This window comes from Bactrocera oleae, chromosome 2, assembly GCF_042242935.1.
Source record: "Bactrocera oleae isolate idBacOlea1 chromosome 2, idBacOlea1, whole genome shotgun sequence".
Taxonomy (NCBI): Eukaryota; Metazoa; Arthropoda; class Insecta; order Diptera; family Tephritidae; genus Bactrocera; species Bactrocera oleae.
The window spans coordinates 68,049,332-68,074,084 of NC_091536.1; the positions used below are offsets into that span (position 1 = coordinate 68,049,332).

The 24,753-nt window shown below is 34.1% G+C and overlaps 1 long non-coding RNA gene across 1 annotated transcript; it reads right to left on the reverse strand.

The window, feature by feature from the left end:
* Nucleotides 1–374: 374 nt before the first annotated feature.
* Nucleotides 375–23,319, reverse strand: LOC118681844 (uncharacterized). Its single transcript, XR_004977605.2, has 2 exons — nt 20,740–23,319; nt 375–2,978 (listed from the first exon to the last, which is right to left on the reverse strand). It is a non-coding gene; the product is annotated as an uncharacterized lncRNA (long non-coding RNA).
* Between the last annotated feature and the right edge of the window lie 1,434 nt (nt 23,320–24,753).

Consider the following 24,753-nt stretch of genomic DNA (forward strand, 5'->3'; position numbering starts at 1 on the left):
ATCCATAATTCAAATCAACTTACAAAGTCGGGTGCACAGTTTCTTAGAGAATGATAAAGTGTTTACCATAATTACCGTTTTATTGCTAGATAATTTAGCATAATCGATAGTTTTGTAAATAGTTTCTAGCAGTTAATTACAGAAACGATTACTTATACCGACAGTTTTATGTATCAATTGTTATCGATTAATTACAGAACAAATATGTATATCGGTTTACATTGATAATTTTAAAAACCAGTTGCTATCGATTAACTTCAGTATAAATTTTTTTTATATTAATTACTATTTTGTATTACTAAGATTTTTTTTATCGATTGCTTCCATACTATACAAATGCTGTGATATCCTCTTTGGTCGTCATTTTAGAAATATTTTATATATACTTGAAATACCTTGCCTTAAATTTTTAGTGCAATTTTTCTATTAGTATCCCGTTAGGTATTTTTCTTGTCCTTGCTACAGCAACACCCACACGCACAAACATGGCATAACAGCAACTTGTTGTTGCTGCATCGACGTCAGTGTTATTCTAATCGTACACATTGTAGAAATCAATGTTAGACGTCACTTGATTTAGCATACCGTATGGACAGCTTTTCTCGTCGTTTTTTTATTTTTAATAAGGTATTTTTTTATTTTTTATTTCCAACAACACAATTATTTTAAGCAATTAATCAATTTTCTTAAGTTTATTATTCATTCAAGCACACGAACTTCGACAAAATCGCATTTTTTGTGGTAAGGAATCTAAAACACGCACACATCTCTAACTGACACATATATATGTATATTTTTATATATCTATATTAATAGCGTTCCTTTTCGACGCTGGTGTGACACTTTTATTTATAGATTTTAAAGCGTTACAAGCCAAATTGTCGAAAATAAAGTTCACTTCTAGTTATAGTAAAGGGCAAAGGTCAAATATGCTTTATATTTATTAAATATTCCAGAAATCATATATATACTTTTATTTACTTTCATTTCCACTTTTTCAAATAAATTTTTCAACTTTTTTTAATTAAGTTTAAATTTCATATTTACTTTTTCATACTTTTCAGGCACAAGCTGCGTTGAGCACATCAACATATGTGACGAATATCGAATAAATTGGGCGCATTTTCCTGTAGTTATGCAGCGTCAAAGTGGGAAGCGCTCTTATCGGGGTAATTTTGATGCTGCCTAAGTGTATGGGAGTATAGTATAGCCTACAAATAGGAGCTTACCACATGCACACACATACGTACGTTGACGCGCCCACCCACACAGCGAAAAAGGGGAAAATGTTGTTTCCCACGCCAAAGCGTACGAAAGTGGATAAAAGCTGGAATTTGAGCAAAAGCACAGCTGGGAAAACATGCCGGCTAAAAGCTTAAGTGATGAAAGCTTTTGAGTAGGCAAAATTAATTGCGCTCGCAAATGCTTATTGACATATACTCGTATAGATAATATAATATATTTCTGTGGGTGTGCACAAAAGCGAGAGCTTCCACGCTCAGAGCAAACAATTTTTATTTACAATGGTTGTGTGTGTGCATCCCACTGCACTCTCCGCTATTTGCACTTCCTCTTCCGCCTGCTTTCGTGCTTTCTTATTGCTACACTCTTTGTGCGCTACCGTAATAAAGTTTTGAAAAGTGAAATTTATATGTAGTTTTGTTGTTTTCCTATATCGCAAGCTTTTTTCGACGTTAAAAAATTACAAGTACGGTCAACAATTGTGTTCGCGGCACGCTACAATCGACATTTCTTCACATTAATGAGAAAAGAACACAATGCTTTTGCACGTTTTTCAACCTTTGACCTTTACACACTTTACGCTTATTACACACAAAATATTTGCCAAATCAATACATACCTGCTGCGAAAGTCCCAAAAAGCAGCAGTTCGGGAGCCGTGTATTCCGGCAGCTGCTAATGCAATCGCACAAATTCGACTATTCCGATTCACTGGCGTTGTGTTATGCAATCTCCTGTGTCCTTGTGCTCCTGTTTTCTATATATACATATGTGGGTATGCATGTATGTATGTGGACCCGTGTCCTATGGGCTCCTTGGCCGAGTGTAGTGTAGTGCGGACGTTGGGATTGCATGGACGTCTGTTTCGGGTTCGTTTTCATTTTCGTTTTCTGTTGCTGTTGTAGCTGTCTGTATAGCTGTGGTGGCTGGCTGCAGCTGCAATCGTTGGCAAATAATGAAATTTCAAGTTCAAGTTGAATGCAATTGCGCATGTCCGCCATATTTGTTTTCAACTATACGCACACATTATTTTCCTTATATTCGCGCTATATACCAGCAATATATATTTTTATATATACTAGATATGCAGGTATATATGTAAATGCATGCAGTTGTTGTTCTTGCATTCTAATTTGCTTTCGAAGAGCGGGGCAATGTGCAGCAACCACCCCGCTCGCGTTAAGTCAACGCTGCACTCAATTCACTTTCAAACTGTCGGTTCATGGCGAATGCAACGACGAAACAAATATATTCCATATGAGTGCATCTTCTACTTGTGTGCGTGCTTGCATTCTTTGTGTTTGTAGCGCACGTAGTTAGTCGAAAGAGAGAGAGAGAGCGCAAGTGCTCGAGAGCGCAAGTGAAAGTGAGCGCATGTGCTCAACTGTCATGGCTGTTCAAATAATTGCTTCCGCCATCGCTTCGCATTCGCCCTGACGCTGCTGACATTTTCGCTAACACCTCTGTTGTTTTCGGCGCGCAGTTTGCGCTCAGCAGCGCTACCCTTCTGCCAGCGCCGACGTTCACATTTCCTTAAGTTTTGTTGCCGTCATTCATATGCCACCCAAGTTCGGTTTTCCATTCACGCCTTTCCTCTGCAATTTCATTTAATATTTGTGCCTCCATTATTGCCATCTTCCCATACATACATATGTACAGTTTTACAGTTTCTCCTTTAAATTGTTGATGTATTTTTCGTTGTCTAATTTAATTTCGCTGAGCGTCGTTTCAACGTAACTGTAAATATATAGGAAAAGAACTAATAAATAATTGATTGAAAAATTGAAAACAGAAATTATTTTGTAAAGGCATGTAAAGGGTGTTTTTTTAGACATGTGATGGTTTTCAAGTTATGACCAATAATTTAGCTTTATTATAAAGATAAAATGATTTCAGACAAGTGACTGTCGCGGCTGGCAGCAATTAGGGCCGTACGGCAACAATAACGCGCCGAATACTCTCTTCCAAACGGAGACAAGCGACTTCACATAAAACCACAGAAAATAGTGCAGCGGTGTTAAATCGCACGATTTTGGAAGCCACACCAGAGATCCACAACGTCAGATAATGTTGAGGGAAGTGGACCTCACATAGACGATGAGGTGTAAACATCGAATTTTTAATGTAGGTAGGGAGCCCTATGTGCGATTATTTCATGGCATTGACTCTCCTCCTGTGGCCCAATTTCACCTAGATCGCATGTTATGTTGCAGAATTGCCGAACTAATCGTGGCTAATACTTACATTTTTAAATTCCTGATATCTTTCTAATGGAATGTCCGAATCGAAAAATTAAAAAAGTTGTAGTCAGTCTTCAATGTAAAGTAATTAATTCTGATTAATACAAAAGTCCAAATAAAAAGCTTAACCGAGGCTACATTTTAATTATTATATTTGTTTTTTAATAAAAGAATACTTAATGTGACGTAACTATTGAGTCGTTCACTAAGTAATTCCATTTGATGAAAACAGCTGATCTTATTGTAATTTTTCGCAGCCAACATCACACCTAACCGCTTTACCGTTATATATTATATTTGAACAGCTGATATACTAAAGCTTGTTTGTAAACAATTAACTTACATTTTTATACTCTCGCAACATGTTGCTACAGAGTATAATAGTTTTGTTCACCTAGCGGTTGTTTGTATCACCTAAAACTAATCGAGTTAGATATAGGGTTATGTATATATAAATGATCAGGATGAAGAGACGAGTTAAAATCCGGGTGACTGTCTGTCCGTCTGTCCGTCCGTGCAAGCTGTAACTTGAGTAAAAATTGAGATATCTTTATGAAACTTGGTAGACATGTTTCTGGGTACCGTGAGACGGTTGGTATTGCAGATGGGCGTAATCGGACCACTGCCACGCCCACAAAACGCCATTAAACAAAAACAAATAAATTGCCATAACTAAGCTCCGCAATAAGATACAAGACTGTTATTTGGTACACAGGATCACTTAAGGGAGGGACATCTGCAGTTAAAATTTTTTTAAAGTGGGCGTGGTCCCGCCTCTAATAGGTTTAATGTGCATATCTCCTAAACCGGTAATGCTATAATAACAAAATTCACTGCAAGCAAATGTTTTTAGAACTTCTACCTACAGTGCGAAAATAGTTGACAAATCCGCCCACTCCCCATATAACGGTGCTGTTAAAAACTACTAAAAGCGCGATAAATCAAGCACTAAACACACCAGAGACATTAAATTTTATCTCTGGGATGGTTGGAGATGACTTTATAGGAACCGCGTTCAAAATTAGACACTGGGCGTGGCACAGCCCACTTTTAGGCGAAAACCCATAGCAAGAAAAGCGAAAATTATGTGATGTGCACGCAGAAGATGTGTTGACCGAATGCCAATACCAAAATTAGTTTGCAAAATTTCGTTCTTGAAGCCGATGTGAATTAAATTAAGTCCGTTGGTCGATACAAATCGTCGAATAACAACTAGAGAGATTGGCGAAAGATTAAATTTGTCTAACGCGACCGTAAAAATTCGTGTTTAAATAAAAAAAGTTAGCTAAGTACAATAGGTATCAAGGAATAGCATTTTTTTGAGATTTCGCTTTGACCATCGCTCTGCCATTTTTGAATTTCCCCCTTAATGATGTGTTTGGAGAATGATTTTCGGTGAAAATCAAATGCCTGATGTACTGTACATCTGTATGTATTATATTAGGTTTTTATCTAAGAGATGGCGTTATTGTCCATAGTACTAGTGTTACGTGTCGCATCATGTCATACTATAGGGCACTGAAAACGTGTTTATTCGCGCTAAAAGTTTGTACGTTGTGAGCGCTCATCAAAGATGGACACCAGCAAAGAGAAAATTCGCTATATTTTACAATTTTTCTTCGATCAAGGCGAAAAAGCAGCCAAAGTGGCTGAAAAAATTAATTTAGTTTATGGGCCCGATACTGTAAACGAACGTGTAGAAGAAAAGTGTTTTGCTAGGTTCCGTTCCGGTAATTTCGATGTCAATAATGAACCACGCGTCGGGAGCCCTGTCGTCGAAAATTGCGATAAAATCATGGAAATGGTGGAAACAGACCGTCACGTGAGCACTTATTTAATTGCTGAGGAACGAAAGATAAGCCAGAAAACCGTTTGGAACCATTTGCATAACCTTGGATTCAAAAAGAAGCTCGATGTTTGGGTGCCACACGAACTAACGCAAAAAAACATGATGGACCGAATTTTCATCGCTGCTGAATTGCATCAAAATCGACCCGTTTCTGAAGTGGATTGTGACTGGCGATGAAAAATGGGTCCCTTACGACAACATCGAGCGCAAACGGTCGTGGTCAAAGCTCGGGGAAGCGGCCCAGACGGTGGCTAAGACCGGACTAAGACCGGACGGCCAGGAAGGTTTTGCTGTGTGTTTAGTGGGATTGGCGTGGCATCATCTACCACGAGCTGCTCCCCTATGGCCAAACGCTCAATTCGGCCCTCTACTGCCAACAAAGAGACCGCTTGAAGGCATCCCTCCTCATCCAGAAGAGGCCATCTTTGATCAACAGAGGCCGAATTGTGTTCCATCAGGACAACGCCAGGCCTCACGCGTCTTTGGTGAAGCGCCAGAAGCACCGGGAGCTCAGATGGGAGGTCCTAATGCACCCACCTTATAGTCCGGACCTGGGACCAAGTGATTACCATCTTTTCCTGTACATGGCGAACGTGCTTAATGAAAGAGAGGCCTGTGAAAATTGGCTCTCCGAGTTTTTTGCCAATAGGGACGCAGTCATCTACGAGAGGGGTATAATGAAGTTGGCATCTCGTTGGCAACAAGTTTACGAACAAAACGGCACATATTTGACTTAATTCGGACAAATGTTATCATCTTTTGAAAAATCAATAAACAAAACCAAACGAACTTTTTACATGCATATGCAATTTGGAGACTTAGTCATGTTCAACATTTTGGAATGGATATCAAAAATGATTGAAATTAAAACACTAAAATATTATTCAAAAACAACTTGTCAATCATATCAATTCTAGAGATTTTTTAGATGTTCTTTATTCGCAAACAAAAAAGTATTAAATAATTTTAACACATTTAATTATTATAATTATTAGAACATGTACATATGTATCTGTGATTTTGTTTACACATGTACTTTATTAATTAAGGCTTCCCCTCGCGATTATGTTACGAAGCAAATATTTCGTTCATTCAACTTTTGCGTGCGTGCTTTTTCAGCTGTTTCAATTGCAGCAATGCATTTCTTACATGTGCACTTACATACCTATATACATACATATACACAGTTGACTGCATAAATATGCTCCACATACCATATATGTTTATGTGCACATTCCATTCGCCATTTGGTTACTAATGCTAAATTTTATTGTTTATGATAATTATTCTCACGCTTTGTTGTCCGTTCAAAGGTCAATGCTTTCGAACGAAGAATAAAAATATTTTGAGGAAATAATAGAAAAATCTATTGGGGCTAATAAATATGTTATATATATAAGTATTTGTTTGAAAATATATATGTATATATGTATTTTATATTTATTTATTTAATGGAAAGCTTGATAAAATATAGCTTAACAAAAACTTTTATAAATATTAATTTCGGCTTCTTAAATAGTTTTGATGTTATAAAAGTTTTAATATAGTTTTTTAATGTATTTCAATAGTATTTTTTATCGATAAAAACAAATTTAGAGGTTAGTAAGTCAATCCTAACAGGATATCCCTCTTGGATAGCTTAGAAAGCTGGACCGTTGTGATACTCAAAACTTCTCTGTAATTGATCATAATAAATCGACAAAGCGTTTTGAGCCTATTACACATTTATTATGGGGACGAATGCCAGTATCGGCTATGGCTCTTGGTTCGCCAAAGGTATGACGGCCGAGGTGTCCAACCACAAAGCTGAACAATTGAGGAGAAAGTGCCTGGAGGCTTCCACCTCACATTCTTCCCTACAACGTTGGACAAGATTTTTACCTCATGCATGCCTATTGGACAATGTGCAGTAAGAATTCCTACGATATCGGCAAGATAAACATCGCTAGCCGCCATTCACACTACTATTATACATGGTTTCGATGCAACCGAAGTTAATGTTTTTTGTTTGTCAGTATTTTGACTTCATTTTGAGTGAAAAGTGTTAAGCCTTAGCCTGTACTCCTACGTGTCGTTCTAAAAATATTTAAATAAGCTAAAGAGAAGCGAAATATTGTTGTACTAAGTTAATTATAGTAGCTAAGGCGTAACCTCACTTTCAATTAGTTGAGGTTAATAATATTGCTGATTGTCTCCAACATTTATTCGAAATTTTATTGTAATGGAAAATAACTAATTAAAAAACACTTTAAGTATTAAAACTAACTTTTATGCATGAATATAGACAAATTTCTTTATTTTTATCTGTCAATATTGCCACTTCTAATACTGGTATATAGCAATAAACTATATATATAATATATATATAAGTACATACATACATATACCTCTCTATACCGAATCGTTTTGTGCTTCTTTATTTATTTCAAATCGACGTGTTTGCTGGCCTTCAATTATCGCAGTAGTTGGCAAACATGCGAGCTTTACCGCAACTGTCAGTGAGAGAGGAGGGTTAGCGGTAAGGGAGTGTTTAGGGAATCAGGCGAATTCTCGTATCTTTAAGATACTCAATTTGCACTCGTAATATATTACAGTTGCCGCGACAAAATACACAACGAAGTTGCCACTGCCGAAGTTAGACCAAAAGAAAGGACAAAAATATAAAAACATAAAACTGAAAAAGAACTGGCAAATAATGCCAGAATAGGGAATAAAGTACAGGCAAGCTAACCGATGAAATGCGCATTATCATACGACGCGAAAGGGCAGCGGAGCATGCAGGGGCGATGAACAGCTGTGGTGGTGCGGCAACAATGCTCGGCTTTTTTCCTCTCTCCCCTCTCTCACAGTTGTGGTGCCGATTGTAAATAAGTTGTGTTATCGTCATTTTAAAGCATTTTGTTTTTGTTTTTATTCCACTTTGTTATTCGGCAAAATGCGTCTGTATGTATGAAGCGGTGTACACAGCGACGCTCCGATTTGCGTCAATGTCTCAATTCATGCATGTGTGCATGTGTAGTTATTCGTTGGCGAGCTTTGGCGAGTGTTTGACTTGTTTTGTTGTTTGTTTGCCTGCATACTGCTCTTTTGTGCGAGTAACGAGTTCGGCTGGTTTTGCTTTTGTTATTGTTCGCTTGTTTTTTCTCCTTTGTGTGGTGTGAGAGGAAACAAGTATCTACAACTAGTTCTTAACCTTGAACTTGAAATATATTCTGCCGCTGCCGCTGCCGCCGCCGCAGTCGCTGCTGTCATACGCGTCGCGCGAATGCTGCCAGCGTTGTTTGCACTCACATTTGCACATTTTTAGTTGGCATTGTTGCTGTGTTTGCCAGTGGTGAAGCCGGTGGTTCGCGCTCACTTCTGTTGGTGGTTAATGTGTAATTTGTTGGTTCGCCTGCTCGTTGGGGCTTCAACTTCGCCTAGTCATCAATATTTGGCCGTGACAATTTGCGTTTGGTGGCTGCGCTTGCTTTATTGCTTTTTTTATTTTGTAAACATTCTTCTTTCGTTATTTTGCCCTTTGGCATTTCGTCGTTTCTAAAATATAAATTTGCATATACACATGTAACCATATTTATAACTTAATTTGTGCCGATATTGACATATCAATAACTTCACCGAGTCATCCATTCAGTATGGAGCCATCTCGTTTCTTTGGCGTTTCTTGTGATCGTTCGATAAATTATGTAGGTTTCATGTGTTTCCAGCGTTTCTGAATAACTATCATTTTAAGGTTAAGCTTTTAATATTTGAAGGTATTTGCAAACCTGGTTGAATATAAGCTACTTATATTGATCAAATTAAAGATTTCCACCGTCAACAATTCGTTGAATCGATCATGTGATTTACTTTTCTAGTGAAATACTTTCAGAAATTTTATTCTTGCTCCTGTAAATTCGTTACACCTCTTTATCGAAGGCATCGTAAAACAGTTAGAAATACTCTCTTCAATGAAGAGCATTGGCTCTTCCAACAAGATTCTTCTCCAGCACACAAGTCAAAACCCACGCAGCATAGGCTTAAAAGCAATATTACTGTTTTCATACCCGCAGATGATTGGCTGTCTTGAAGTTCAGATTTTAATACACTGTACTATAGCTTATGCTCAGAGTTGGAGCACATAGCCTGTCGAATACCCAACAAAAATTTTGGGAGTCTCAAAAAATCATTGTTTCCAATAGCAAAAGAAACTGTGCGCGCTGTTTTTGATCAATGGCCGAATTGTTTGAGGACGATGATGTATGTGAAAGCAAAAGGTGACCATTTCGAAAAAATTTTTGTATATCACTCACTTAATATATGCGTTATTGAATAAAAATAACTTTATTACAAAATTTGTTATAGTTTCATTTTTAAAACGGGCAGAACTTGTGACAAAACTAATGGCAGGATTAAGTATATACATATGTACATACATATTTTTGGATGAAGATAAAAGCTCAAATGGAGTATGCTAGGATACAGCTATTATTAACAAAATATAATATATGATCAGTATGTTTTTTAAAAATAAATTGGAAGGCATTCTTGCATTCGGCCTATTTTATCGGGAGTTATTTTGGGCAAAAATTATTTAGAAAAGAAAATGGAAAATCATACCTATCATAAGCAGAGAGTTATGCAACTAGGTCTGAGGTTCACACGTCAAAATGTTTGTTGATAATTTTCACACAACTGAAATCAGCTGATTGATGTTCTTTAGTATTCAAAAAAATTAATTATTAATTTATTCCAAAGCTATTTATGCCTGAATTGCTTCCCAAACCGGTTGTCATACTGAAATGAAACAGTCACGATACAGATTTAGTTTGGGTATTCTAGAGGTAAATTTTTCACCTAATGATCAATAAAGTACTAACTAAAAATTTTCCAAATAAAATATCGATAGTTCATATATAAAAATGTTCAAATGAACAATATTCTAAAACAGTTACTTCAAAGCTTTAATCTTAAATTTATTTAGCACTTAATTTGTTAGCTTCTTTTTAAAGGATCGTGCGAAAACCAAACAAGCGATCCAGAAAGCAAAAAGTAGTGTCTACTACTGTATAAATAGAAATAGCTCTCCAGGAATTAATTGGTCTGTTGTCTTACGAAAGCTTAGTGATCATAGCATAACTAGAACTCTTTTATGGCATTGCAGTGTTGAAAGTGAATTTGTTTCACTTTTAAGTATGTTTGCTTATGTTTCTGATTTCCGATGCACTTAAATGATATTACGACAAACGAAAAGACAGCAAGGACGATCGTCAAATATACAACACTTTGTTTACGATCTTGACAGCTTTCTACAATCGGATGACTGTTGATCTTAGTTAGAAACATTTATAGAAAAATATCCATATCGGCACTAAAAGAATAAAAGTTCATCTTCTTTCTTTATTTAAATACTTAAATAAAGATTAAAAAATAATCGCTCGATAATTACCTGGCAAATATATCTAAATAAATCTAATATGTAAAACGTGTGAAAATTTTAAATCAATCGGTCGAGTCGTTTCGGAGAAATTTTCGTTAACTCACTGTGAGAAGCGTTTAGAGAAAATTGTGTTTAAGGCTTGGGGGGCGATTACAACAAATTAATAAATTCTATAATTACGCTCATACCCTGAAACTATTTGCTGGGTTAACTTCAACTTTCCGAAGAATATTCTCATATAGTATATGTATATTTGATATCTAGTATACATACAAAAAAATCGTTGGGTTATCCATTAAGTACAGTGAATAGTTTTACTTTCTCAAGCAAGGCGTTTCACAAGTAAGGACAACGCGAAAGCTTGTACCTAGACTTTAGAACCTACAAACTGTAATTTTGTCGAAGTTAGCGTCATTACTTAACCACCCGAATTCGTGACTTTCTAGAGAATATAATTACCATTGCGCTCCTTGTTTTAAAGTTGCTTACACGCAGTGGCGAGCATGGAAAGTAAGCGCCGGTTCACACTCGAAGACTTTTTTATCGGATATGAAAAAGTGTTCGGAAAATTGTAAGACTCGAGTCGCCCGTATGAACGCCAAGGTAATACCAAAAAAAAAGCTGTCGGTAATTAGCAACAAACGCTTTTACCTCTGAGCTCAGATCAAATTTACAGTGAAATTTTTCCATTCAGGTAAATAAATACTTTCCAAACATTTTATTTAGAAATCAATATACATAATTAGAATAATTAGAACTCATGACATGTTTATCTGTTGCTTAGATACACGAGTATATATATTAAGTAGCATATATCATTGCATCTTCGTCAAAAAAAAAAAATAATTAAACTCACTGCTAACTACACAGCAAATAAATAACCATTTCTATATTTTTATACACATTTCAGTTAAACACATTTGATTTACACAACTCGTCATTTGTTCAGTTCTAAATTTTCTAACGAGTGCTTAATTTCAAGTTAAGGTGAATTAACTAGCCGACGCATTTACGCGCTATCTTCGCATTTACTCGTAACTTGTATCTTAGTTCTCGTTTGCACTTCTCAAATAAGTTTAGGTAATCAATATTTTTGTGATATCCATTCGTGGTTGTTGCTGGTGTTTTAGCTTTCTTGTCGTATCTAGACAATTGATCTCATTAATTTTAACGCATGCAAAACGAAGACAGTGTTCAAAGAATTGATTTTCCACTTTTTAGTGTTGCTATAAAAATTTGAATTATTCAACAGACGCCTGGCAACAACGCATTCCACCTTCCGGTGTTGGTTGGCATTGAGTATATGGCGGCCGAGTATATAAATTTTTAAGTAAATAACTGAGTGCGAAATACCATATCGATTGCTATTAAATTCATGTAATCTGGGGCAAAGCAAGTGAATTTATAGCTGAGAGTATATAAAATTTGTTATTTGCTTAGAAATTATTTTAAGCTGACTGGAATTTTTGGCTATTATAAAAATGAAATTACGGATTGGGTATTTTATCTGATTTATTTGATCTTTATTATAGCAAAGTTTATATACAAGTATATATACACGAACTATGTTGACGCGTATTTCAAATATAATGCAAATATCGAAATTGGTATCCGGATTGGTAATTAAAGTATGGAGAATGCAAAAATGCAATCTTATGCACTATTAGTAATATAGTTTGGCACTATTTAAAATAAGATTAAATTGATTCAAACGTCTCAAGGCTCCTCGCATAAGAAGAAAAAGGTGAAAAAAGCAACAACGCAAAATACAATTCTCTTGTTTTTGGTTTCTAGAGTGTCCAAACTTTAAAATCAATACAACCCTGCTATTGTAAATGAGTTTTTTTTGTTTCATCAGACTTCGGAGAGCGACGAATCGAACCAAACATAATTACGTCACATAAAGGTTCCCTGTAAGTCAACGAGGGAATCTTAAATCTGATAAGAACGCGAGGAAAGACATCTTTGTACCAATATTATCCGAATGCCTTCTTGCGGTTTACTACTGCATGACTGGTAAAAGTGTTACCAAATATTTTTTTCGGAAAACCTTTTTCAGTTCAAGTAAAATACAGGGTTTTATTCCAAAAGTATGAAGGTTAGGTCAGCTTAGAACGCCGGTCCGTTATGTTACCTAAAACTCGCTTTGAGCCTATCATCAATTTGCTAGTGCCAATTTTTTCTACGTTTACCGGTTCGGCGATGGTAAGACTGTCGAGATGTTTCAACTTCAGTCTTGCACGAGGTGAAAATGCCTGGATATTTCCACCTCACGCACCTCCATACAACTTTGACAGCTTGCTTGAGAAAAAATCATAAACATTAGGCAGACAAATTATTTTCATAATGAAATACTTTTCTTCGTACGCGCAAATGTTTAAAGGTACTATTCGAGCGTTGAAATTTGAAAATTCATAACTCTAAAATTTTTCAAATTGTATCGAAATAAAAAATACATGTGCAATATTTTACCTCAAAGAACACAAAAACATTGTTTTGCACGACAAAAAAATTTGATGTAATTTTGACCTATAAACTTCGCATTATTTAAGTTTTTATTAATTACAAGGTCAGTTAATAAAGTAATTTCATTGAAATTAAGCAGCTAAATTTAATTTAAAAATATTTAATTCGGACTGCTTTTGGACCACCCTTGAAGCGCAACCCACAACTTATGGACTTTTGCCGCATTAATTTATACTTGCATGCAAAATGTGATTATATGCATATGCATGTGAATATGCATATGTACATACATATGTACAAAATATCGAGATTATATATCACAACAAGTTTAGATAGAGGATACTAGATTGTTTGGCTAAAATTACCAGATGGTTGCACAATCCGACGATGACGTGTCACCAAGGGAGCAAGTATTTAATTACATATGTAATTCGTATATATACAGTTGTGCATAAGTATAAAATTAGCTACGAAGGTGGCTGAAATATTCTGTTAAGTAAATGAGTTAATCAGCTTATACACCTAAGCGCATCACCAGCCACTACTTAGACACATATTTTCATACATACAAACGCTTATGGGTAACTGGCATGCAAATATGTGCATTTACTAGTGTTTTCTACAAGTATGGCATATTAATTAAAAATGTATCTATATTTGTCTATTAATATATATTTATAAAAGTATGCTTTTAATAAATGACTTACTATATAGTTATATCCATTAAGAAAGGCAATAATCTTCATTTCTGGGCACACGTGTCCAGTAACTACATCCCTTAATAGTACCTTTGTGTATTAAATATACTTTTGAAATCAAAGTAAAACTTGAATATATAAATATTCTGTTTATACAATACTTATATATATTTATATATATATACTCGTATATTATTTCCTTCATATATTTACTGCAACTCAAATGCAATCTTCTCTATATACATACAGTTTTGTGTAGAACAAAGAACTTATTTGGCATTAGAATTGACGTAGAAACACTTCGAACTCACACACAAGCACCCACACCCTCTTATATACATATATACATACATTTAACTCGTACCATTGTTAACAAATGGCGGCTAATGTTTGAAGTGCGTCATAAATACATTGTTATACCGATTTTATGTGCATATTATGACAGCAGAACAATTGTTTCCGTTCAACTTCAGTGAATAATTTCATTTGAATTTTTTTAAAAATAAGCTCCATCTTATAATTGTTTGTTATACAGGGTCTGTAGTGCCGATATTGCCGTTTTTGTTTTGTTATATCATACTGCATTCTATTAACAGCTTTGGAAAAAAACTGCGGAGATGAAAAAAACTTGTCACATATGCTTGGGTTCGTTTCCATTATTTTTATCTACAACGAGTTGGGGACACTTTTTTAAGATTATTGTATAAAGTATCTTTCTACGCATTAAAATAATAATGTAGATTCAATATAAAATATTTAAAGTTTTTTAGTATTCAGCAATGATACATATCTAAGTATATAAAATAATCGGCGACCTTCAGGTGTTGAAAAACGTTGATCTAACGTATGTATAACATCAAGAATGTCAAACTTTACGATAAAGTTGTGAGTTGCCAGATTGTAACACTAGGGATGCCACTTCCCGAAATATAAAAGGCAGTCTACACTTGAGATGGTACGAGAGGTTGTATATGAGCCAGTGTAAAAATTAGATGACTGGCGTGGCCCCGCCCAGCTTTAGGTGAAATCACATATCTCCGCACCTACTGGACCAATTTCAACCAAATTGGTATAACACATTATCCTGACATTCTAAAGTTACAGTGAAAAAATTGGCAAAATCGGGCTACAACTACGCCTACTTTCCTTTTTAACTCCATTTTAAATTCCTTTCGATTTTTCCCTTTACAGTATACAAATCAGGTCCCAATAAATATATCTAGATAAAACTTTGCACGAAAAGTACTTCTAAGGTATATCACCTTGTGACCAAAAATTGTCAAAACGGACAACGGCTGTATAGCCCTCGTACCGAATATGTTGAAGCTAATTCCTATTACGAATTTTGTACTGAAAATATTGGTCAATCTTTCAGATATATTATTGAAATGGGTTTAACATTTTCGGCGGTTTTGAGAGTATAAAATTTCGATTTTGTGAAAAATTAATTAGACTGCAGTGAAAGCGACGAAATATACAAAATTTCATCATACTTCTCAAAAGTTCTTCTAACTTAATAACGTATTTTATTTTGCTGGATCGTAGGTTTAATATCGGTTCCGTTTAATTATAGAATTCGCAGGAAATAATAATAACAAGAAAAATACCATGGCTCACTTCCGAAGGGATTTCTAACTTAAATACGAACCAATCTATCAGGCTTAGACGACTTTAAACCAGAAAGGTTCTAAGTATGTAAAAACCAGACCGACGCGGCAAATCATAGTAAAATCAGCAGACGTCTAGCCTTATCTATAAACTTTGCAGACCTTAAAACAAGAGTGCTTTTATAAAAATGTTGTCCAAAAGAAAATTTCCAAAATTTATCTTAAAAGTAATGTATTTATAATTAAAAGAAAAGAGGAGCAATTTTATGTTACTTGCGATACTGAAGTCTTCGAAATGAAAAAGGTCATACTAGGAAATTATCATGTTACTTGGCTTCGCACAGGTTCTACCAACACAGTTCTAAACCAACTTCACGGCTAACGCCTCAAAGATAAATTCGACAACGCAATAGACTAATCATCTCATTTCGCCAGCGCCTATAAATTAAGATTTAAAATGACACGACGACTTTGACTGAGCGAATGATTTCCTGTGGTTATTTTTAAATACAGTCAGTATTACTTTCGTCTTCATTAAAATATATACATATGTATGTGCATATATACCGTACTTGTATCAAATCGTGTGCATTCAAATGTTTAAGGTATGACTTCTCGACTTAGTGGAAGCGACGGCGGAAATGTGGGGGGTCACATGCGCAATTTGCAAGACAGAAGCGACTACAAAGCAAAAAATAAATAATGTAAAATTTCTTAAAATCGAAATAAAAACTGCAGTTTCATTTCTGTTTTGGTATTTCGTTGAAAATTGTCGTCAGAAAGCGTTTAAACAAACAAAAGATCTTATTATTCTTCATAATCAATTTAATTACTTAATCTCTTGTGTGTTTATGTTTTTGTTATTGTTTACCTAAGCAAACATATGAAATTAAATAATTATGACGTTGTTGTCATTTGCATATCTGTTGGGTAATAAAAAAGTACTGAAGTTGAAAAATTCCAAAAATTTCTTGTTGTGCGCGGAATACTGCATACATATATGTATAAGTACAAGATAGTCCGATTATTATATATATATAATCTTATACCCTGAACAGGATATATTAAGTTTGCCAAGAAGCTTGGAACAACGAAGAGGAAACGTCGGAGACTATATAAAGTATATGTAATATATACGAGTATAAATGATCAGCATGGCGAGCTGAGCCGATTTAACCATGACCTTCTCTCACTGTAAAAGCGTATGCGAAATAATTCCCCAGTTTTTGAGATATCGATCTTAAATTTTTCCTACGTCCTGTCCCCTCCAAGAAGCTCCGCATTTTTTGGAACTGTCGATATGGGATCACTGTACGATACTGCTGTCATATAAACTGATAGATCAGAATCAAGGCCTAGTATGAAAACTTTTACATTTGCAAAGATATCTTCCTGAAATTTGGCATGGATAATTGTACAAAGAAACGCTAAAGATAAAGATCTTGCACTTGTGAAGAGGTTTATATCTTCAGTGCAGCCGAAGTTAACGTTTTTTCTTGTTTTATCAGCAAACCAATTATGGACTTCGAGAGGAGTGAAGTTTGGTCGAAAAGATATGATTGTTAGAAGAAAAAATGTTATATTCATATATGTTTGTATGTATAACAGGCGATTACTATTATTTTGAACACCACTGTACATATATTTCAAAAGAACTTTTCACAAAAGATTTTTTAATTCTTCAGAGCCTCAGTGTCTGAGAACCCAAGCTACATACAGACATATGTTTATGGCGAGTCCTCTTGTCTATTCGCATTTGTTTAAAAATATGTAAATATTTATTTATTTATCGCTTCGTCAAAATGTCTTCTATATCGCTTTTCGCTATATTTTTCGCAGATGCCATTAATGTTATGTGCATATGTATGTTTGGCAAATTTTTATAATTTTCTTTATGTTTTTTGGCTCATTATTTCACACTTGAGCATCGTGTTGTCGTTTTTTTGGCATTTCGTCACTACAGACGCTTCGCTCTCTTCATTCAATGCTCTGCTCAATTTGTTTTTTTTGTTGTATTTAAAAAAATTATTTTGTGTACGAATTTCATTTTTATACTATACATTTTATTGCGATTGATTCAGCAGGTAATTAGTCATTGCACAACTACACACCGAAGCTATAACATAATACCCTTCACGAACGAAACATATTTCTTTCAAGAACTTTGATCGGTCTGTTTGTATGGCATCTATACGCTATAGTGATTCGACTTGAACAATTTTTTCATAGATATGGCATACATACATATGTATATACATACTTATATACTTTATAGAGTCTCTGGCGTTTTTTTGGGTGTTACAAACATCGTGGCAAACTTAAAATACTCTGTTAGGGTATAATAATATGCATACATATATATTAATAATGGAATAATAAATAATAAAATGGAATGGAAAATATTCTGAGGTGTACTTAGTTGCTGACGGAGTTGAGGCATTTATAGCTAGCATAGAACATATTTGGACTGATTTTTTTGATGCCTACCAAACAATGATGGTGATTTTTGTTCATCCTGTTAATCCTTAACTACTTCTTTGTGGGCCCGCTGAAAGTCATTTTATAATGTTACTTTATGATTTTAACGATGCTTTGTTGAACAGTTTTTGCATTTCATCTGACATAAACCTTGTTCTAGGACACATGCCTCTTATTCAATTATAAATGGACTTCCAACGAAGTTCTTGAGGATCTTGCGAATTTTTCTCGAGTAAAATTTTTGTATATATTCAGATAATTGGTATTATTTGAGTTGGACATTCAATAATATTTTAAATTTCTAAATTCGTTTCTTCGTACAACACAATAATTATGACCATTTTAATAATCATGAATGATAGAAACAAGATAACGACAACGTCTAAGACGAAACAAACTGTCAAACTTCCATAGTAATTGTAAACAAAGCATTCCCTCCTTTCGTTCAGATCAGTAGACAACTGTTGCTGTTCATCTCATCAAATTTAGACTAAAAATAACCCAAGTAGAGGTGCTTTTTCAATAGCCTTTTTTTTTACAGATCACGCGTGTGTCGTGTCAAGCTGACATGTTATTTTTGTTCAGTTCTGTTTGGCATTTCATCATGGAAAGACTTACGTTTGAACATCGTTTACAAATTGTTCAACTTTTATTACGAAAATTCATCTTGAGACCCAACATTAATTATTGGATAATATTCGACGAAATATACCACGTTCAGCACGCAGTGAAGAAAACAAAGCGGCCGTAACTAAAGTACTTAGGCTTATTATGAATTTATTTAATTGTTATAATTAAGTAAGGTATTAATCGATGCATTTGATATAATTAGCACTTGGCTGTGATATTTTAGTTTTTTTAGGAAAAATATTGAAATTTTAATATAATTTTATTAATTAAGTCAATTTAGCTTAATTTTCTACATTTATAGTATTCCCTTTCGTTCCGGTTGGAGCGTAGGGCCAAACCTCTATCTAATTGACTAAAATAGATGGCTTTCTGAAACGCTTATAAATTTATTTTAGACCCTTCACCTTCATTTTTCGAACAGGTTATAATTAAGGAATCTTCACACAATTTAAATTTTTCATACAAGTTGTATAATTATTAATACCAATGAACTTAATTAATCATATAATCAAAAAAAAAAATAAATAAATAAAAACATACTGCATTTTTCGATTTTATATGCATACTGTAATAAAATCTTATTTTTACAATATTTGCACGATATTTCGATTTTATTAAAATTATTGTATTTCTACGTTAACGATTTCTACGTTAAAGATTATAATTGAAATTTTTGTAGCTATGTCACAAATCAGCTGTACTCAGAAAGAACTTTCTTTTCAATGCTTGGTTTTGAATATATTAGATAATATTACACAGGAGAGGTATTCACCAATTTATGTTTGAATAATTATTTATTGTTAAAAATTAATGGGGTATTTATAATACATTATTTCTATGGTACATTGGATTAATTTTAATACAAGAAGCTATATACTTTGTTAAAAAAATGCTTTTAAAAGTAGAAAAGAAATACAAAATTAATTCAAAAATGCGAAATATAATAATATTTCGATAAATATCATTAGAGCTTCAAAATATGTGATAGCCCTTAAATTGCATATTTGAAAAGATATCATTGATGAATATTGATGTAATTAGTATTGCTTTGCTCCTTTAAAACAATAAAGTTTATATATATTGTAACCAAATTTCCAAATAAATCACAAAAAACATTTGAAAACAAATTATATTTTTGAAAGCTTAAAAAGGAACATGATTGCTCTATTAAAATTTGAAAATTTATATATCTTTACCTATGTATATAATAGTTACGTGCTACGTTTGTCCGGGGTAAACTCCTAAACTACTTGTACTATACCGTTTTTGGTAAAATTTAGCACACTGTGTCCTGTTTGATTCAACTTATAAGATAGTATAGTTAATATCCTAATTGTGTTAAAAATCGAAAGAATTCTTAAGTAAATGAAATGTATATATTTCTAAACACAAGCAAAATTCTAAACAAAAAAAGAAAAACTAATATTATTATAATTTTGAGTAATATGTCAAATGCTGAGAAATAACCCAAACCTCAACAATCACTAAAGGTCAATTATATAATTTTCTAAAAAAAATATTATAATTGTATGTAAAATATATCATATTTAATTAAAAACATTGCAAAACAAATACAACTTGGGGCTTAAAAAATTAAAAAATGGAAAAATTCGTTTCGTGATTGGTACTTGTTTGGGCTGTGTTGAACCTGTTCGTTTTTAGTCTGAACATTTTACTCTTTAATAAATATTTGATTTAATTTTAGGCAATAATTTGTAGGTTTAAGCTAATATTTAACCAAACTAGTTGGTTATTCTACTGCAAGATTTGTTTGTTTAAAGAAAATTTGATCATAACCCATAATCTCTTTCTAACCTACAATTGGCCTGATCTTCAACAGTTTGGAAGTAACAATAGATACATACCTACATATTGATGTGTGTATGTGTGGGAAAAATGTGGAAATTAATAGTAAAGTTAAAGTAACAAAATAAATAGAATGAAAATTGCTGCTGCACATTTCTAATATTCATAACTGTATAATTTGTCATATTTTTGCTACTTTTTTGGGAAGAAATTTCACCACAAACAACAATATAGTGTGTACATACATATGTATTGGGTATGTACAAATTGAAAAATTTTGCTGCGTCGCAATAAAATCTACTCACACTGCTTGGATTTTGCGTGTTGCCACTAATGGCGTTGTTGTTGCTGCTAACGCGCATCACACCACAAAAGCTTTGCACCCGTCGTGGTGGAGCTTGCTGCCAAGGGTTGTGCGCTTTGCAAGGAATATTTGTCCACTGTGTTTCATTCGATTTGCTTGCTGCTTTGTAAGTTTTGTGTATTAATAACTCATTTTTTGTTTGTTAAAATTTCATATTTACACGGCCACAACAACAAATGTTAATATTGTCAACAAATTGTAATTTTTTCAAATTTATGTTAATGTTATTTTTATCTTTTCGGATGTCAATATTTGATTTTTTAGATATTATAAAGATCAATTTTTGCTTTATAACGGCATTGTTAATTATCACACAGGCTTAAAACACAATATTAAAAAAAAATTCAAAGCATGTTGCTTATTTTCTCGAGTTTTTATTACATGTACTCGCAGCATTTCAAATGTTTCGCGTGATTTCTCTGCAACTTCAACAGAATAAATGCGCAGTACTTGAAAAGGTCACACACAGTTCCTTAAAAAATACCATTTCCAATGAAAAACTGTTTCACTCCACATTTTGTAACTGTTTATTTTGAGTATTATTGTTTTTATTAATTGTAGTATTATTATTATTAAACACTTTTTTACCAAAATGTACTGTCATTTTCGGCGCTCCGGTTCGTCGTCGCAGCCGCGATGCGGTATGATCGCACAAAAGTTTCAGTTCTCAATGCCGCTGTCGTCGCTAGCAGACCAAATGGAAAGTTCAATTTTCTACCTTGTCGTTGCGTCGTCGTCGCCTTTAGTGCCTTCGTTGCCATCGTTCGTTTTGATAGCGGCGACGTTGCGGTCAACTGTGCAGTCGGCGTTTACTGTTGTCTATATACACTTATTCAGTGCTGCTGTTATACATATTTGATTCGCCTGTTGTTCTTGTTGTCGCTGTTGTTGTCGTTGTTGTTCGTGTTGCTGACTTGTTTGTTTGACTGGTTTGCTCGTTGGTAATTCGTAATTTTCAGCTTCTGCGTCGCGCTCCTCTCCGTTGTTGTTGAAATTGCTCTTGTTGTTGCTGTTGCTGTTGCTCTTCCTACTGGCGCACGAATCGGGCGAAACTGGGAATAATGTCGCTGGCGCCCCTCCTCGCGCACCTAATTGCTGCAAGTACATACATACACACATAAATACATAAATTTGTGTCTGTTGTTGTTGCTGCTTTTTATCGATGGTGTGTTACGGGCTTCCTGTTCCGCCGCACCCTGCTCCCTCTGCTCCGAGTCAGTGCTGTACTTTTTTAATGGCATTTCATGTAATCTTTCTGCACACACTCACGTGTCACTATGTGTGAGTAGCGTGAGAATCCACACTCGCATGTACACATACATACATTCATATATGTATATTGTACATCTATATATGTATATCTATGCCGCTTATGTACTTATTTTTATATCTGCCGCTGCTCTCAATGTTCTTACTTACTCGCTTTTACAATTATTTCTTTATTTCTCGCTGTGATAGTTTGTAATTTTCACTCTCATTCGCCTCGACAGTATTTTGCGAAATTATGATGAGCATGCTGTACATACATACTTACGGATAGACATACAGATGTAGGTTTTATAGCGTATTTCACTTATATTCAAAAAATTTAAAACCTAATTCTTTGAGTGGATCATGTAATTGAACGTTTGTATATATATACGTATGTATGTATGTACGAGTATGTATATAAATATGTATGTACATAAATATGTTTGTTTTCAAAGGTTTGAGGAGCTTGAATTCTAAGAGAGCGCAATTTGAAGTCGTTTCTAAGTTCCACGTTATATATTTTGCGATGTATTAAAGTGAGACACGAGTTGTATTCGCGTCACAGTATAGTCATTTCGTACAGTAACAACAAAAGCATATAAACAAACAAGTACGGAAGGGTTATACTCTTGTAACTTTTAAGGATCAAAGTCGGAAAATACCTTCAGGTGTTGGCAAAACTTTATTTTAAGAAATGTAGCAAAAAAGTTCAACGAAATGGTGAATAGATTACAAGCAAATTTGGAGTCATATTACTTTTTTCGAAGGTCATAGACTCACATAGTTTTATTACTATATTTTACTTCATAATTCTTACTTATACTAAAATAATTGGGGGCATAGAAATGGAAGGGCTGATTGCATTAATTTTTGATACTGCTCAGGTATACTTGAGAACTTATTTTCAAACAATTTTATAAATATAAACATATATATGGAATAAAGTCAGCCGGACGTTTAAAAATCGGTAATATTAGTTATATAAAGGCTAAGGCCAGTTTTCGCCTGATTTTATCCATTTTAGGCACAAAGATACACCGTTATTAGAAAAACCCGCTTTCTCAATTTCATTAAAATAACTAGCACAACTGTGTGTTCGAAAACTGGAAGTTCGAAAATCTTTATACTACAATAGATATAGGTTGGCCAAGGGATCTATTGATCCGATTCAACCCATTGTTGACACAAGGGTGTTTTATTATCTAAAAAATATCCCAGTCGTCATCTCAAAAGACCTCGTGAATCTCATATAGTATAGTCGAAACAGTGAACCTGCAGAAGGCGAAAAGACTGTTCTATCGGCCGAGAAAGTGATCGCCACTGTTTTCTCGATTAAACTACTTTGAGAATTTGCAGAAGGGTAAATTTATTTATATGCCGAATTGATCGTATTTAGTTACGAACTGATACCCTATCCTCCGTGTCCTACATATTTGACTTCATGAGACTTTTTCAGAAAACATATTTAACGAAATAAAGAAATTTTAACATTACTGGAGAAAGTGTATCGAGCTAAGAGTAAATTATGTTCGAAAAAATAGTTATTTTTTTTCAAAATGTTTGTTTTTCCTTTGTAGACTAAGAGTGGTCCGTACGCTCTTTTAATGTATTAATTAATCGGAATGGGTCGCGTCATGTTAAATAAAGTGTGCATTGCAAAATAACAAAATATTTTTTATTTTTATTTATTTCCATCTGTCAAATCACCTTAAAACAGTCTGCAAATCGTCTTGCAAAAGTCCACTAATTTATGCAATAAATGCACAAAATGTAATATTTGTATTCCGAAAACGCAAAAATATACCTATATTAATGGTTAGGCAAAAAAGGGACTTATATTTAACTATTTAGATGTCTAATCACTATTTTTTACGTCAACCTATGCAGTTGAATTCAATTGAATTCAATACATATGGATTACTATATGCCACTTGCTTGTTCGTTTCACCCCTCACCAAGGTTTGGCGAACGAATATACCGAATATAAAACTCAATGTATGAGTCTTATAATGAAAATATTTTAGTAACGTATCTAACAATTAGATATTAGCTGAACTATTTTATTTATTTTCCAACTAATCTAGGCTTTGAAATAAAGAAATTGCTTTGTAAAAAATGCAAAGGTCTAATTCATATATTTTGTACCTCCTCCTCAACCCTCGACCTTTAACCGATCAGCATAAAATTTTATTAATCTATGCTGTTAACAAGTCTGAAGATATAAATCAACTAAAAAATTGTATATTATTTGTTGCACTGTACGCCTGTTGGTATACTTATTTCCATTCATGGCTCAGACGAAGGAGCACGACTCTTCGTGTACTTTATTATTGTTGTTGGCTCTCTATTCATCTCTAATGATTGAGCAGCTCTCCGTTTCAAATTTTTATATGCACACACTGTGCCTGTAGATATGTATTTTAATACTTATGTATTCATACTATATATATCGGAGTATGATTCCATGATTACATACTCTCCCTAACCATAGTTGAGTATGTCTGTTTTTGTGCCTGTTTATAGATAAAATAATACAATTCTTATTTTTACTGATGAGTTGTTGTTGTCTTCTTCTTTTCGCTTTCGCCTTTTATTTTGCGGCGAGTTGTTTTGACTCGATTTGCTCTCCTAACCTAGACTTAAAGCGTTTTCCAGCACACAACACCCTAACACTTGAATGCGAAATTTAGACAATGGTTTGGGA